The sequence below is a fragment of the Taudactylus pleione genome, unplaced genomic scaffold (genome assembly GCF_031769625.1).
Source record: "Taudactylus pleione unplaced genomic scaffold, aTauple2 ptg000523l, whole genome shotgun sequence".
NCBI lineage: Eukaryota > Metazoa > Chordata > Amphibia > Anura > Myobatrachidae > Taudactylus > Taudactylus pleione.
This window is the reverse complement of record NW_028284925.1, coordinates 2,623,015-2,638,317: the sequence shown is the minus strand read 5'-3', so window position 1 is coordinate 2,638,317 and position 15,303 is coordinate 2,623,015. Positions and strand designations below refer to the sequence as shown.

At 48.3% G+C, this 15,303-nt stretch overlaps 1 protein-coding gene across 3 annotated transcripts in view; it reads right to left on the bottom strand.

Annotated features, from left to right (window-relative positions):
- Positions 1 to 15,303, bottom strand: part of ATP6V1A (ATPase H+ transporting V1 subunit A) — a 39,681-nt gene that overhangs the window by 21,414 nt on the left and 2,964 nt on the right. The window contains exon 1 of one of the 3 annotated variants that reach the window (XM_088450778.1): positions 8,025 to 8,048. The exons of 1 other annotated variant lie outside the window; for it this stretch is intronic. The gene's annotated coding sequence lies outside the window, so the exon portion shown is untranslated. Of the gene's footprint in view, positions 1 to 7,620; positions 7,733 to 8,024; positions 8,049 to 15,303 lie in introns of those variants that run through there. One more of the 3 variants, XM_088450777.1, reaches the window with a different exon arrangement.

Sequence of the window (15,303 nt, the reverse complement as noted above, 5' to 3'; positions counted from 1 at the left end):
AAGATCCCCTGATTCAGGCTACCAGAGAAAGGTGCTAAATTCCCAGGTGCGAATGTGATAGAAGGTCTAGGCTTGCTGGCAACATCCAAAGGTCCTCCACATACACTTGGGACTGAAGGGGAAACCACAGGCTTTTGGCCTGTATAGGGACTAGCAAAAGAACTTGTTTCCTCAATACCTTTGTGGTTAATGGGGCAGCACATTGTATGGGTGGCCCTCCCTGTGACATAGCCAGATTCGTAGGCCTTAATTACTGTCATCAATGTCTCTATGTCCAGGTTGTCCCTTTCGCTCTAATACATGCTGGAAAAACTCTCCTCTTGTTCTCCAGACCTCCAAACAGCTGGCCTTGTACCGATCGGAGACGACTTCTATGTCCATGGCGAACGCCGTCGCTTCTAATTACTTAGTTGCCTTCTAGCACCCTGCACCTGTCACAATTTGTGCAGTTCCTCTTTCCTGCCAGGAGTGTCGCTCTCTGCTCTGGTGCTTCTAGCACACTCTGCTGATGCCACAAACTGCTGAGATAAAGATCAGAGTGTACTAGATGCACCAGAGCAGGGAGCGATATCCCAGCCAGTAAAGAGGAACTGCACGGATTTTACAGAGTGCTAAAATGAACACTAATTATTTGTATGTCCTTTGTAGCAGACTGGAATCCTCTCTCCTGGGTGCAGAAGAGCTATCACCTCACAACATGGTATGTAAAGATGTATTCAATGATAAGGTAGTCTGGTAAATACCTTTCTTCAGCCATATTACTAGGACTAACAGGACGCCCAGGCGCTAACATAGAACTAGCCAGCGGCTGCTGTCCTTCTGTTGTACTCAGTAACACTCTGCCTCAGGCTGGGGGGCTACACAAACACGACCCCAATCCTCTCCAGGGGAGCCATGAAACCACTTGGAACACCACATAACCCACACCCCATTACCTGGGTACAGACAGGAGGAAAGAGGGGCGGGGAGGAGCTTTTCAACGATTTCTGTTACTGACTGGAAGGTTGGGGACAAACTCCAGGTGAGAATCTTCAGGGATAGCAAATAACTATACACAGACTACTTGCCCACCCGGAGGTCTCCTATCTTCTGCTTTTTTCCTTTTATAAAGACATGTTTGGAGAAAAGTCATTATTAGTCCTTATTCTGCATTTTTAGATTAAAACAAATGACTTGTTTACAAGATGGATCTATACCTTCGTTTTATATAAAGCAATATAGATTAATATCATGTATACGGGATGTAGTTATGAGACCGGCGTGCGCGATGCAGCCGTCTCAATACTGAAAGGGATATCCCGACAAAGGACTTAAGATAGGCGTCGAAATACCGACACCTATCTTAATCCCGACGCCGGAACGCCGAAGGACGCCAGCCTGAACGAGGTAAGTCTGGGGCGCCCTTAGCGTTAACCGCAGGGGGGAGAGGGCTAGGTTTAGGGAGCGTAGTGGGGTTAGGTTTTTTTTTTGGGGGGGGGGGGGTTAGGCACTAAGGGGGGAGGGTAAAGTTTAGGCACGAAAGGGGGGAGACCTAGGTTTATATACAAATGGGGAGGGTTAGGCTACAAAAAGGAAAGTTAGGGTTAGAGGGGTAAGGGGGAGGGTAAGTGTACTTACCCGACCCCTGTTGAGATACCAACCACCGGGATGCCGCTCTCTGTATTCTAGCAGGAGACATCCCAACAGCAGACATTACATCCCCATTCCATGTATACTGCTACTCAGGCTTCAATGTTGTCACAACAGAAAGAACACGGACGATATTGGAATATACGCCTGTACAACACATATACCATGTAAGGAGTAACATCACTTGCTATAGATAACTGCGTGGATTTTGAAGAAATCTGGTTCCCTTGGAATAATAGAATGCTGCTCTGCAGAAGGGATGGGATTTGCCACCAGAAATAGAAGTGAATTAGAAGCACAGAGTTCCTCCTGCAATGACCGTACAGACAGCTCCCTACCAGAGAATGTCTCAGCCTAACACTAATTAAATAACAGCCAAACGGCGTCAGCGACACCTCTGCGAGAATGGAGAGAGCGGGAAGATCTGCGCTGCCGTCGCCCTCTCAGCGCCATCCGTATAACAGAAGAGACTGAGCATCTGCTGTGTGTGTCTGTCACTCGGCAGTGTGAAGACGCTAACCTTGTATTCCCGACTAGCTGTAGGAATTGCAGTCCCTGGCGCCAACCGCAGCATTGCACGGAGATTTATTTGTTGCTTGAATATCATTGGGAGACCGCACACATCTGGCAAAGGTGTAGGTGTGTGTTTTAGCCAGAATGGAACAATTTGGTCTGAAAGTGTGTGTGTGTGTGTGTGTGTGAGTGAGTGAGTGAGTGAGTGAGTGAGTGAGTGAGTGAGTGAGAGAGAGAGAGACTCTCTGATGCAAGTGCATGCAAACGATCTCAACACTTATGGAGCGTACACACGGTCAGATTTGTCAGACTTGTCAGATTTGTCAGATGAACGATTGAACGATTAAACGATCTGAACGATTTGAACGATTTTACCAAAGTTTTGAACGATTTGAACGATTGAACGATTTTTGACTGCATTAAAATGAATGGAATCGTCCAAGTCTGACTGCAAACCCATCAGATGTCAGATATCGTTATCTGACAAACGGGAACGCGCATCGTTGATCGTCCATCGTTCAGGCATGTCAGATATGAACGATTTTCCTTCAGATATGAACGACTGAACGATTTTTAAATCGTTATCGTTCATATCTGAAGGAAAATCGTTCATATCTGACATGCCTGAACGATGGACGATCAACGATGCGCGTTCCCGTTTGTCAGATAACGATATCTGACATCTGATGGGTTTGCAGTCAGACTTGGACGATTCCATTCATTTTAATGCAGTCAAAAATCGTTCAATCGTTCAAAACTTTGGTCAAATCGTCCAAATCGTTCAAATCGTTTAATCGTTCAGTCGTTCATCTGACAAATCTGACCGTGTGTACGCTCCATAAAGCTGCATACACACACAACGATTTTTTTAATGAACGATTTGAGTAAACGATTTTTTCCCTTGAAAAAATTTACTAAAGTTGTTCATTTACTAAATGTCATGAACGATTTTTATGAACTACAAACGATTTTTGCATATTCCCTTAATGAAAATCGTTGAGTTGACAAGTCTGACTGAACGACAAACTACAAACTACAAACGTGACGCGCATGAACGATAATCGTTCGACTCAGAAAGTGAACGATTTTTGCCATCAATTATCGTTAAACGATATACAGTAGTTTAACGATAATCATTAAAAAAATCGGTGTGTGTATGCAGCTTTAGAATATATACAATGGGATTTCCCGTACACTTTAGGTTTAAACCTGATCTAACCCCAATCCTAATCTACACCTAATCCTTACCCTAAAATCGCGAGTTCACTTTGCAAGTCTGGGAATTCTGATGTCGACATTCTGAATGTTGACAAAGTGACTACATACACATGAAATATTGTGCCGTTTATAAATGTGTGTATGTCCTGTCAGCCCTAACGCTGGTCAGGGTTCACGTGTCCACAAATGAATATGTTGTGCGTGTGATCCGTGCCGTTAACAATCCCATCGGCACACATCGGCGTACACAGCGGTTACGGTTACGTCAATTAGGGACATGGATAAAAAGTGACTCTGTAGCCACATTCTCTATACCTTCCAACAGCAGAAAAATCTACACAATCCCTTATACCCTAGCAGGGAATGGCTGCAGAATGTAAGGGCTGGTGTGTGTGTATTATGGTGCATACACACGGTCAGATACGTCAGATGAACGATTTGAACGATTTTAGACTGCATTAAAATGAATGGAGTCGTCCAAATCTGACTGCAAACACATCAGATGTCAGATATCGTTATCTGACCAACGGGAACGCGCATCGATCTTCGCTGCAAAAACACATGACAGATTTTCTTTCCGATATGAACGATTTTTAAAAAAATCGTTATTGTTCAAATCTGAAGGAAAATCTGACCGTGTGTATGCACCATTAGAGGCCGTCGCTGGCAGGGACTGGAGGAAACAGTGAGGGTATTACGACACCTACATACAGTACACTGTCATCTATCACCAGGAGCAGAACTTCCAGTTTCATACTAAGAAGTAGAACGTTCCCCATATGAAGCCTGGAGCTCTTGTGTAATAAGTAAAGTCCCCTAGCCAGCCAGACGTACATACATTACAGCAGAGGCTCTCTCCAAACTCCGCCATTACAGTCCAGGATTTAAGGATATCCATGCTTGGGTGGTTAAATCATAGTCACTGAGGTAATATTTGAGTCACCTCTGCTCAAGCATGGATAGCCTTAAAATGTGGACAGTAATTGCGGAGTTTGGGAAGCTCTGCATTACAAGGTATAAGGCAGAGACAGGGCAGGGTATAAGAAGTATACGCTATGACAATATGAGCACTGACAAATGTTGATGAACTACAGGTACCAGCATGCTGCCAAATTAGACAACAGCTTCAAAATGTATAAGTTGCTCAACACAGGTTTACAACAACCAAAAGAGCAAGAAAAGATAAAATGGAAATAATAATAAATAATGATAACACTGCATCGAATAGAACAAGAAGGGAGGGGATTTATTATAGAGGCTGCTTTTCATTGCCCCTTATGACAGCAGAAAACAATCGCACTAACGACCAACTGCACTACAGGCTGATAGAAACTAGCCTCCACAGATAAACCTGAGAGACCAGCCTCCACAGAGGAGGCCTGCACTGCAGGCAGAGAGAGACCAGCCTCCACAGAGGAGCCCTGCACTGCAGGCCGAGAGAGACCAGCCTCCACAGAGGAGCCCTGCACTGCAGGCCGAGAGAGACCAGCCTCCACAGAGGAGCCCTGTACTGCAGGCCGATAGAGACCAGCCTCCACAGAGGAGCCCTGCACTGCAGGCCGAGAGAGACCAGCCTCCACAGAGGAGCCCTGCACTGCAGGCCGAGAGAGACCAGCCTCCACAGAGGAGCCCTGCACTGCAGGCCGAGAGAGACCAGCCTCCACAGAGGAGCCCTGCACTGCAGGCCGAAAGAGACCAGCCTCCACAGAGGAGCCCTGCACTGCAGGCCGAGAGAGACCAGCCTCCACAGAGGAGCCCTGCACTGCAGGCCGAGAGAGACCAGCCTCCACAGAGGAGCCCTGCACTGCAGGCCGAGAGAGACCAGCCTCCACAGAGGAACCCTGCACTGCAGGCCGAGAGAGACCAGCCTCCACAGAGGAGCCCTGCACTGCAGGCTGAGAGAGACCAGCCCTGTACTGCACGCAGAGAGAGACCAGCCTCCACAGAGGAGCCATCCAATACAGGGCCGAGAGACCAGTATCCACCCATGGAGGGGCTCTACATTACAGGTCGAGAGAAAACAGCCTCATAGGAATCATGCACTGCTGGCCGGGAGAGACCACCCTCCGTGGAAAGGCCCTAGAGTACAGGCTGAGAGAGACCACCCTCCGTGGAAAGGCCCTTGAGTACAGGCTGAGAGAGACCAGCCTCCTTAATGGAACGCACTGGAATTTATAGCCATAGTAATAATAAATACATTCTTCTCATGCAGGTTATTGGAGAGAAAGTCTCTGACTAATGCAGGACACAGAAGTCCTTTGTGATTCACCCTATATTTATCTTCTCCTATCCAGTAATGAAGTAGTCTACTAAACAGCAAGAGCTCTGCAGCTCCATCAGTATACACAGACACACACACAGACACACACAGCAATCCATGCCCACAGGGCATACAGACCTCACCATCAGCGACTGCGGCTCCTGATCTATCAGAACGTGAGCAGTGCGGCCACCTCCAGCCGTCTGGTGTGTCGGTGAGTCACTGAATTTCCAGGCTGAATCTCTGAAAGAGGAAGCTGGGTGATGCTGCAGCACTGCCAGTCCCTCCATCCCAGGGGCACACTGTAACGCCCAGCGGGGTGATCTTGAAGTGACCTTGTTGCAGAACAGTGGGCAGGTCAATGTCATAGGGGCACTGTATGGAGATCAGGACGGTCCAGATGGTAATTACTCGTCTAAGGAATAAGCGGGCACTGACCAATACAACGCACTCCCATCCCTTACACGGTATGCAGTCGGGAAGCCGGCGGACCTAATCCCAGCGGCCGGCTTCCCGACTGTCATATCCCGGCAAAGGGTCTAAAGACAGGCGTCGATATGCCAACGCCTGTCATTAGACATACTCCGGGAGCCCGACGCTAGGCATCCCGATCGAAGGGATGCCGGGCGCGGATAGCCGTGTTGGGGAGGGATTAGGTTTAGGGTTGCCAGGGGGAATTTAGGGTTAGGCACCCCCCCCCCCCGGGTGGTTAGGTTTAAGCTAGGGGAAGGCGGGGTTAGCGTTAGGCACCCCGGGGAGATTTAGGGTTAGGCACCCCCCCCGGGGGACTTAGGTTTAGACGGCGGGGAAGGGGGGGTTAGGTTTAGGCACTGGGGGGGAAGGTTAGGGTTAGGCACCCCTAAGGAAGGGTTAGGGCTAGCAGGTAGAAATAGGTTAGCATATACTTACCTTTGACGATCGGGATTTCCTCCTCTGCCGGGATGCCGCTGTCGGAATTCCAACCGCCGGGCATGGGCAGGCGGTAAATCATCATACCGATTCCTTGCACTACTCCCTCATGGATCACACACTCTTTGGATACCCCCTCTGTGTACTATACAGTCATAGCTGACAATCACTATACATGATACCGAATAACACTAATGAGCCAGGCCGCCATCTTGTCTAAATGTGGTCTGGGGCCCGAATAAACCATAAATAACATCAAGATGTATACTACTCCTCCGTCACTAATATACTAGTACTGTGGTAGGCAACCTGTGGCACTCCAGCTGCTGTGGAACTACATACCCCAACATGGCCTGCCACAGTTTTGCTTTTAGATCCTGCTAAGATGGTGGCAGAACTTGCTGGGATGTGTAGTTCCATAGAACGGGGGCGCCACAGATTGAATACCATACTAGTACAGGGGCAGGCAAAATGTCAATGGCGTCTCCTTGATTTCTGCTCTCTCTCATCTATTTCTTCATTCATTCATTTAGCGCACATGAAAATTCTGTGTAAACGCTGTCAGGACGCAGTTTGCAGAATCAGCTGCGCGGATGAAAGATGGAGAAAGAGACCAAACACATGGAACGTACAGGGAAAAAACATCCATCTGCCGTTTCCAAAATCAGACAATAGCACATTTACCGTAGCTGCTCTCCATAGAACATCAGACGCCCTGGGGCGTAGGAAATAGACACCTGTATGCAGACATCCGCTGATGGTCACGTTACAGGGAAACCCTTAAAGTCACAGCGTCACTATCCTGCAGCCAGGAGATGCTGCATTCTGGCGTCAGCTCAGCAACCAATCAGCTTTTACCTGTCTAGTGCAGGTTAGAGAATGAAAGCAAGGCTCCGATTGCACAGTCCACTTTACAGTACATCTAGCAGCTAAATGCAACGTTAATTAACGGACAGTAGCAGAACCCTCATGACATCCAATACACTTTCTATTCCTTATAGCAAAAACTAACACAGTGACCAACAAGAGATCAGTAAAATAATAAGTACAATATACACTGCAGATAACGTGCATCAGAGAGGATACATCACCTCACACTGCACTCTAATCATTCACTTCATCCCCGGGAGTAATGACTGCGCAGGAAGGAACGAGAGGAGCCGGGAACGTTACACGGAGAAGAAACAGGCTGGTGTATGAATGAGGAGATAGAACCCCCCCCCCCCCCCTGCTTGTGTCACATGAGCTGACCTCACACTTCCCTGTGCACTCTGATCAGCTGACTGGTCACCTGACTGCTGTGCACACATCACTGTGGCTGGAATGTAAATGCACAATGGTAGGAGAGTACTGGGTGCATTACATGGGCCGCTGCACTTCCCTCTCCCAGGCTACAATGCAGATTACTCTGATGATGATACAGACAGAAATAGGTATTATCCACCAAAGACCTGTCCCAGTAACCCTCCGCAATACGTTGTTACAACATACGTACATGCAATGTAAAGGTGCGTAAACACGGGACGATTTTCTCCCCGAACGAAGTCCTGTGTGTCCCCGGCAGGGTTGTGCTCAGTGATGTTAACGACACTAAACGATATAAAAAATGATTTGGTTCAGGGCCGGGCTCCCTCCATCATCCCCGAACATGTTCAACCTCACAACTTCCCTAGGCTGGACAGGAGGTTCGGGCGATGAACGGCAACTACCAACTACAAACGGGAGCGCGCATTGGTAGTTTTCGTTCATCATTTTTGGGCAAAAAATGGTCGATTTTTAAAACGACTAAACGATAATGACATCGCTATCGTTCAGCCGTCAAAAACATCGACCCGTGTGTACGGACCTTAAAGCTGTCCATAAACCACATGAAGGTGCAGCCAGCAGGAGCGACTGCCCTGATAACCGGAGGGCCGCCATACACTGCACAATGTATGGCGGTGATCTGCATTCACAGCTTGAAGGTGCCTGAACGACGGTCGGCTGGATCAAACGGGTCTGTAAATCAAACAGAGCGATCCAGACCACTATGCAGCCAAACTAAATAAGTTTCTCCAATAACTACCAAGTCATTAAGTGTTCGTTCTAGCACCCTGCACCTATCACAACCCTGTGCAGGTTCTTCTTTCCTGTCTGGTGTGTTGCTTTCTGCTCTGGTGCTTCTAGTACACTCAGCTGATGCAACAAACTGCTGAGATACAGAGCAGAGTGTGCTAGAAGCACCAGAGCAGAGAGTGACACCCCAGGCAGGAAAGAGGAACTGCACGGATGCGACAGGTGCGGGGTGCTAGAATGACCACTATAACTTACAACACAACACAATAACAATGGACTGAGCAAACTAGAATAACCCAATATCTGGTATATCGCTGCTATATACAGACATACTCCCTGTGCAAGAGACATTCAAAAGAAAAACAACAAATGTGAACCCAGAAAAGCAATTTATTTTGCTAACCAGGATTAACTGTATACTACTTATAGGGGCCGATTCAATTAGCCACAAGTTGGCTAAAAATTACATAACGCAGCTAAAAAAAAAACCAAAAACCTGCAGATGTGACTTTTTGCTGTTTTGCTTTTTCAAATAGAAATCCCGAGATAAGTTACCACGGGGTGTAAGGGAGTTTACGCAAATTTTAGTTCGCAGCCACGGAGTACGTGAAAAGTAGCGACATAGCTTTATATTAAGGTAAAAAGGCAGAACTTCTGGTGCAGCCCTCCCAATGCGTAATTGTGCACTTGGAGGGGTTTATTTAACATAATTTGGCCGATATTATGAAATTTTTCAGGTGATTTTCAGTGAAAAGCTCAAAACAAATATTGAGTTATGTGGGACATGTATTTTGGATTGTTGTATAGAAGTTTCTGAACCTGCAGACGGAAGTTACAAACTGTTTTTTCCCAATATTTTTTTAACTTACTTAAAACAATAAAAGTAACATTACAGACATAATCCTGTACCTCAAAATAGAGTTGGGTACAGGATGCCGACACTCGCGGCCATAATCCAGACACCTGTCGGTAAGTATCCTAACCCTACCCTTACCCCTAAACCTAACCCTAGTGGCTAAGCCTAACCATCCCCGCACCTTATACCTAACCTCACCCCCTAGTGGCTAAAAATAACCTCACCCCCTAGTGGCTAAACCTAACCTCACCCCCTAGTGGCTAAGCCTAACCCTCCCCGCACCTTATACCTAACCTCACCCGCTAGTGGCTAAGCCTAACCATCCCCGCACCTTATACCTAACCTCACCCCCTAGTGGCTAAAAATAACCTCACCCCCTAGTGGCTAAACCTAACCACATCCCCTAGTGGCTAAACCTAATCCTCCCCGCACCTTATACCTAACCTCACCCCCTAGTGGCTAAGCCTAACCCTCCCCGCACCTTATACCTAACCTCACCCCCTAGTGGCTAAGCCTAAACCTCCCCGCACCTTATACCTAACCTCACCCCCTAGTGGCTAAGCCTAACCCTCCCCGCACCTTATACCTAACCTCACCCCCTAGTGGCTAAGCCTAAACCTCCCCGCACCTTATACCTAACCTCACCCCCTAGTGGCTAAGCCTAACCATCCCCGCACCTTATACCTAACCTCACCCCCTAGTGGCTAAAAATAACCTCACCCCCTAGTGGCTAAACCTAACCTCACCCCCTAGTGGCTAAACCTAATCCTCCCCGCACCTTATACCTAACCTCACCCCCTAGTGGCTAAGCCTAACCCTCCCCGCACCTTATACCTAACCTCACCCCCTAGTGGCTAAGCCTAACCCTCCCCGCACCTTATACCTAACCTCACCCCCTAGTAGCTAAACCTAACCCTCCCCGCACCTTATACCTAACCTCACCCCCTAGTGGCTAAACCTAATCCTCCCCGCACCTTATACCTAACCTCACCCCCTAGTGGCTAAACCTAATCCTCCCCGCACCTTATACCTAACCTCACCCCCTAGTGGCTAAGCCTAACCCTCCCCGCACCTTATACCTAACCTCATCCGCTAGTGGCTAAACCTAATCCTCCCCACACCTTATACCTAACCTCACCCCCTAGTGGCTAAACCTAACCCTACACCCCTAACCCCACTACTTACCGTCGGGACGCTGGCGCCGGCATTCTGAGTGCCGGCATTTAAACTAAATTCCCCAAAATAATCCAGAGGCTTTACCTTGATGAATAACACTTGCTTCCGGTCATTTTTTCCCATTGTTGATAGAAAAGATAAAAACCAGACATGTGACATGTTCTAAGAACCTGGTAAAAGCTGGGTAAGGCGCGCTCTCTATATGGTGGGGCAGTGTGTAAAGTGCTTGGGTAAGAGTGATCTGTATGACAGAGAGACGTAGACGGTGGTGTTGGGTCAAGGTAATTTTATTGGTTTAAGGTAGGTAGGCACAATGCTACTAGAGGGTAATTGACCCAGGAGCAGTGGGGGGAAGAGCAGGATGGGTGCACGGGGGGGAAGGTGGGTAGACCCTTTTAGGGGGCTCCTTTTCCGTGCAGTTCTGGACCAGCACGTTGTCCCTGCTGGACCTTTGGTCGACAGTCTTAACGCCCGGCACAGTGTAGGTGCAAGCTAGCTCCGCCGGCCTCCTCATTACAACATATCACAGTATCTGGACACCAGCGAGAGTGTATACCGGAGGTATCAGGGGATACAATCACATGGGAGCGTCATCTGGCAGACCGCAAGCCAGCTCCGCCGGCCCCCTCATTACACCATATCACAGTATCTGGAGACCAGCGAGAGTGTATACCGGAGGTATCAGGGGATACTATCACATGGGAGCGTCATCTGGCAGACCGCAAGCTAGCTCCGCCGGCCCCCTCATTACAACATATCACAGTATCTGGAGACCAGCGAGAGTGTATACCGGAGGTATCAGGGGATACTATGACATGGGAGCGTCATCTGGCAGACCGCAAGCCAGCTCCGCCGGCCCCCTCATTACAACATATCACAGTATCTGGAGACCAGCGAGAGTGTATACCGGAGGTATCAGGGGATACAATCACATGGGAGCGTCATCTGGCAGACCGCAAGCCAGCTCCGCCGGCCCCCTCATTACACCATATCACAGTATCTGGACACCAGCGAGAGTGTATACCGGAGGTATCAGGGGATACAATCACATGGGAGCGTCATCTGGCAGACCGCAAGCCAGCTCCGCCGGCCCCCTCATTACAACATATCACAGTATCTGGAGACCAGCGAGAGTGTATACCGGAGGTATCAGGGGATACTATCACATGGGAGCGTCATCTGGCAGACCGCAAGCTAGCTCCGCCAGCCCCCTCATTACAACATATCACAGTATCTGGAGACCAGCGAGAGTGTATACCGGAGGTATCAGGGGATACAATCACATGGGAGAGTCATCTGGCAGACCGCAAGCTAGCTCCGCCGGCCCCCTCATTACAACATATCACAGTATCTGGAGACCAGCGAGAGTGTATACCGGAGGTATCAGGGGATACAATCACATGGGAGCGTCATCTGGCAGACCGCAAGCCAGCTCCGTTGCCCCTTTAATACGCCATAGTTGGTTGGCCACCGGCGGTGAGAGACTGTATTGGAGCGCACGGCAGGTCGCAAGCCGGCTCCATTAATCATTTACTTATATATTCACTAGCAAAGACTGCTCTCTGATTGTTACTCAGGCTGCTCTGGACTGAACTTAACAATCACTGAGCTAATTATGAATAGATTCTTTATATAATTGCACACAGATTGCTACACATATAGCTTGATGTCATTTATACGTACACTGCATGTTTGCAAATAGGTTTTTTTGTACAGAATCCTATGATTACAGGTTGAGTAACAGTAGATCTTATATATTTTTTAATAAATAAGGTTTTTTTACCTATTTGTATTTGGGAATAATTCTCACCACTAGGGGACGCATTCAATTTGAAGCGAAAAGCCGTTTTCGCCGATGACGTCATTTTCGCCTGTTTGGGTTTTACTCCGTATTCAATTTGAAAGACTTTCCGTCTCGGCGTAAAGCCAATGCAATGTAATAGGCGAAAACGTTTCGCCTATGAATGGGAGGCGGAAAAAAGTGCAGAATTGGGGTTTTGGGGTGCAACGTTGCGGGAACCCCCGTGCAGCCTTCAGACAGTCCCCCAAAGGTAATCTTTGTCAAACATTTTTTAAAAAAGGACACCCCAAACAATGACTTTGATTTATGGGGCGAAAAAAAAATTGAGGGGGACAAAGTTAAAAACTAGCGAACTTGACTCTGGGGGGGTCCCCAAGTATGCCTCAGGTGTTTTTTTGATTGCAGGGGCTTGCGGCTGGTGGATTTTTCACGATTTTTTCAACTTAACATTATCAACTATTAAAGATGCTGACCCCCATTTTCAAGTACCCCAAATTTGCTGGGATAAGTTATTTTCAGGAAGAAACCTCCTGAATACTATTCTGCATCACGTATAGAAAAACGCTATTTAGCAGCTATTGAGCCCGTTTAAAAATACCAAATACCTTCAGCAAGCCAAATCGGGGGGTACCATAGGGAACCCCCATGTCAGAGCATCTTTTGGGGGGTGTCAGGCTGATTTCCCCAAATCTGATAGTACTTTCCACCTGTTCAAGTTTCGCCGGGTCGTTTTCACGTACTTCCATATTATAATACGGGGTAAAGCGGGGACGGCCGCGATACTTTTCCGCCTACAAAAGATGCGATGTAGGCGAAAGTCTGGGAGGCAAAAAAGTATCGCGGATCCGCTATAATTGAATACGGCTCAATAGCGCTGCTTATATTCTCTTTGTATTTAGCCAACATGCTGCGTGACTTAAGGTACGTACACACTGGGCGATATGTTGCCTGACGGAACGATCTCGTTATCGTTCAAAATATCGTTCATTTTTTCCCTAAAAACGATGAACGAAAACTATCAACTATGAACTCGTTAACATCACTGAGCACAGCCCCTGCCGGGGGGACAAGCACAGCCCCTGCCGGGGGGACAAGCACAGCCCCTGCCGGGGGGACAAGCACAGCCCCTGCCGGGGGGACAAGCACAGCCCCTGCCGGGGGGACACTAGACCATATCGCTCATGGAGCACATAGTCTAGTGTGTACGTGGTGCTGTAAAAACATGTCAAAATTCAGTCATATATATATATACCGTGTTTCCCCGATAATAAGACCTACCCCGAAAATAAGCCCTACCCTTACTTTTGTAACCCGGTCCAAATTAAGCCCTACCCCGAAAATAAGACCTACCAAAATCCCATTTTGAGCTGGGAACGCTTCAGAGACCAGCGTTCCCAGTCATGCAGTGCGCGGGCGACGTCATGACGTCACCCGCGCGCTGAGGATCCTGTGCGGCCGCGCCTGCTGGATCATGTTAGATCCAGTCAGCGCGCAAGTGAGAGGGACATCCCGGACGGCGGCGACTAAGGTAAGTACTGTACTTGTGGGTGGGGGATCAATTACAGGGGGACTTGCACTGCAATAAGGGAGGCTGCATAAGGGACACTGTTACAGAGGGGGGCCTGCATAAGTGGCACTGCTACCGTACAAGGGAGGCTACATAAGGGGCACTGTTACAGAGGGGGGCCTGCATAAGGGGCACTTCTACAAGGGGGCCTGCATAAGGGGCACTGCTACCGTACAAGGGAGGCTGCATAAGGGGCACTGCTACCGTACAAGGGAGGCTACATAAGGGGCACTGTTACAGAGGGGGGCCTGCATAAGGGGCACTTCTACAAGGGGGCCTGCATAAGGGGCACTGCTACCGTACAAGGGGGCCTGCATAAGGGGCACTTCTACAAGGGGGCCTGCATAAGGGGCACTGCTACCGTACAAGGGAGGCTGCATAAGGGGCACTGCTACCGTACAAGGGAGGCTACATAAGGGGCACTGCTACCGTACAAGGGAGGCTACATAAGGGGCACTGTTACAGAGGGGGGCCTGCATAAGGGGCACTTCTACAAGGGGGCCTGCATAAGGGGCACTGCTGTCAATGTTAATTAAAATAAGACCTACCCCGAAAATAAGCCCTATGGTGTTTTTTTGAACAAAAAAAAATGACCGTGTCTTATTATCGGGGAAACACGGTATATATATATTTTTTTAATAAAAATGAATAAAAGAGATAACATAAAGCAGTGATTTTCAACCTTTTTTAACTCGCGGCACACTACACAAGATTTTAAAATTGCCAAGGCACACTATCCGGCGATGCGGTGTGCGCGGACTATGAAAAAACACACTACATTAGTTCCCACAGGAACAAAACACACTACATTGGCCCCCACAAGAATAAAAAACACACTACATTAGCCCCCACAAGAATAAAAAACACACTACATTAGCCCCCACAAGAATAAAACAATCCCATTGGCTGGCCTAACAGAAAAAAAAAACCCACATTGCTCCCCACAAAAAAAACAACCATACCACATTGCGCCCCACAAAATTGCTCCCCACAGAAAAAGAAACCTATGGCTGGCCCCACAGAAACAAAAAAACAAAACAAAACACATTGTTCCCCACTATAGGCTAATATATGGCTGGATAACATATGGCTGGTTCTCACTAAAAAAAATGACATGACTGGTTCCCACGAAAAAATAAACTATGGCTGGTACCCACGAAGAAGAAAAAAATGTCTGCCCCACAAAACCCACATTTCTTCCCCCCTTGTCACTCACACTGCAGCAGGATTGCGTGCGGGCGGGCTTCCAGGCAGGCTGCAGAGCCTGCCTGGACAGAGCGCGGGCTGGCTGATTGGCGCAGGGCGTTGGCTGGCAGAGC